General features: G+C 37.3%; 1 protein-coding gene across 1 annotated transcript in view; it reads right to left on the bottom strand.

The window, feature by feature from the left end:
- LOC143285946 (uncharacterized) overlaps positions 1-2,500 on the bottom strand; it is a 124,886-nt gene that overhangs the window by 65,275 nt on the left and 57,111 nt on the right. The window lies entirely within an intron of this gene.

Consider the following 2,500-nt stretch of genomic DNA (forward strand, 5'->3'; position numbering starts at 1 on the left):
CGATCGGATTTTGATTGTTTTGCAATCGCGAGACAGATTTATTACCGTTTGAAACTTTTGACTGTCTTTCAACTTCGATAAAATCTTAGAAAAAAAATCGCACACGCATTTTCGACCCCAATATACACGACAATCACTCTGGACAGATCTAATTGTTTCAAAATGTTAAGCGGATCGGACATACATTTCAATCATGTCGGCATTTCCGTTTTGACTCAAGTCAGGTTGACCTGATGTGTGTACACTACTAAAGTAAGTGACCGTTATATCTAAGCCTGTTTCAGCACTTTATCTTCAGCACGTACGAAAACAAAGGGCAACTCATTGTTGGAATCCGTGAAAACAGGCACTGTGAATGTATCTCTCAAATGACTGCGGAAGTTGGCTATGCCCGGAAACACACCAGAAAAAAAGTCTACAAACACGCATGCGTAGAGCAAGCTGAGTGTAACAACCGAACTGAACTGGGCAAACTCCAAGAACATCTGATTTAATGGTCATTCACGGACATTATGAAACAAGTGATAAGGCCTCTGCACAAATTATTCTCAAAATGAAAATTAGCGGCCTCTTTCGCCTCTTGAGAACAATTGCACGCGCTTGTTCATAAATATTCATAAAAGATCTACGCACTGTATTTTCCCGAAAAAGACCACTTACTTGGGCGAATGTAGATTTTGTAAGACCTTCACGCTCAGTGTAAAACACAAAAGTCTTTCCATGCACTGAATAATATTTTAAAATGTAATGTTTCAGATAAGTCAGATCTGTTTAAAAAAATGTTCCATTGTATATTGAGAGGTTTCCCATTAATTGGTAGAACTGTATCGCTCATGAGGAGATGTAAGGCCCATTCATCAATTTTACTTTCACACAAAGCAGAAGAAGTTCTCATGTGAACTCAAATGGTAAAACGACTTATTAATCAGCGTGTCAGTATGTCAAATAAAAGTGCTAAATTTTGTGAATAAGAAATAGAAATGCAAATGTAATCTATCTATGGAAATATTTTGGCTTTTTTGACACACACACACACACACACACACACACACACACACACACACACACACATATATATATATATATATATCCCTTTCCAGCAGTGCATTGTCACTATTATCATTATATGTGTAATAAAACTCCTTTTTTTTCCATTTTTAAGCCAACTGTGGTATCGACAGACTGAGCATTTCCAAAGAAAATCAATTTGTTAAGATTTTCCACGGATACACACGCACACACAGAGAGACACATACACAGACACAGACACAGACACAGACACACACACACACACACACACACGGACACTCAGACAACCAAAACACAGAGATATTACATAGACTCATGTTGGGTGCAAATACACACGTGAGCCAAACAATATTTATGTCATGTACACACAATGATGTTGAAAACCTCAAGGTCAGCACAAATTCTCCTGTCCTTCTCAGTTCATTACGTGGGTTCTCCTGTTCAGTTTAAGAAGTCTCTTAAACACACCTCCTCCCACTCTGTCTATCATAATACTGATTTACATGCTCAATGAAATTCTGCTGGTCGTGAGTGTGAGTGTGTGTGTGTTTGCGTGTTTGTGTGTGCACGCGCAAGTTCGTGTATGGCGTACTTGATGTATGTATGTTTATGCATGTTGTACTTTTTGTGTTCGTATGAGCGCCGTGAGCTCCTCTGCTTGGGAGCTGTGAATGCATTCTTCTTCTTTTTATTATGATTATCATAATTATCATTATTATCATAATCATTATAATTACTACTGCTGCTGCTGCTACTACTACTACTTATCTTAAAGCCAAAGGTCTGTCATTACATAGTGATGTTGAAAATGTGCCATGCTCACAGAGGACTAAATTTAAAGAAAAATAGGAAATACTGTCAGGCTACGTCATGTGAATAAGAATGGTTTATATAGTATTGAAATAGGTATGTAAGCTGCTGTGGTGACAACCTACCCAACATACAACAATGTTAAAATGTGCTGCGTGAAGAGTAATGCTTAGACTATGTCATGACAGTGTCTTACATAAAAAAAGCTGTTCTATAGACATGTACAAGACTGTTTAAATTAAGTATATGATACAGGCCTGAAAAACAATACTAAAAAAATCTGCAGCGTAAACAGCACATGACACATTTTCCGTGCGAATTCAGTGTCACAATATGCCACATGAACAGTTGTCATAATTCTTATGACTAGTACATAAGCAACTGCTCCTCATAAAATCGGCCGAATTAAGCACAATAAACTGCTACAAAGACTTCACACAAATGTTTTATATTTTTTCCCCCATAGAATTGTCTGTTTACTTATGATGAATAATGGCGTTCTCACACAAATCTATATTATGCATGTGAACAATTCAGGGTATATATAAAAAAAAAAGAAAGAATGTAATCTGAAATTTCCGGGAACTGTTTGGGATCGACCATCTCTTCAGTGTACAACCCTTATTCCGTCCTTTTGTCCCTGTGTTTGTCAGGACCAATG

This window comes from Babylonia areolata, chromosome 9 (genome assembly GCF_041734735.1).
Source record: "Babylonia areolata isolate BAREFJ2019XMU chromosome 9, ASM4173473v1, whole genome shotgun sequence".
Classification (NCBI taxonomy): domain Eukaryota; kingdom Metazoa; phylum Mollusca; class Gastropoda; order Neogastropoda; family Buccinidae; genus Babylonia; species Babylonia areolata.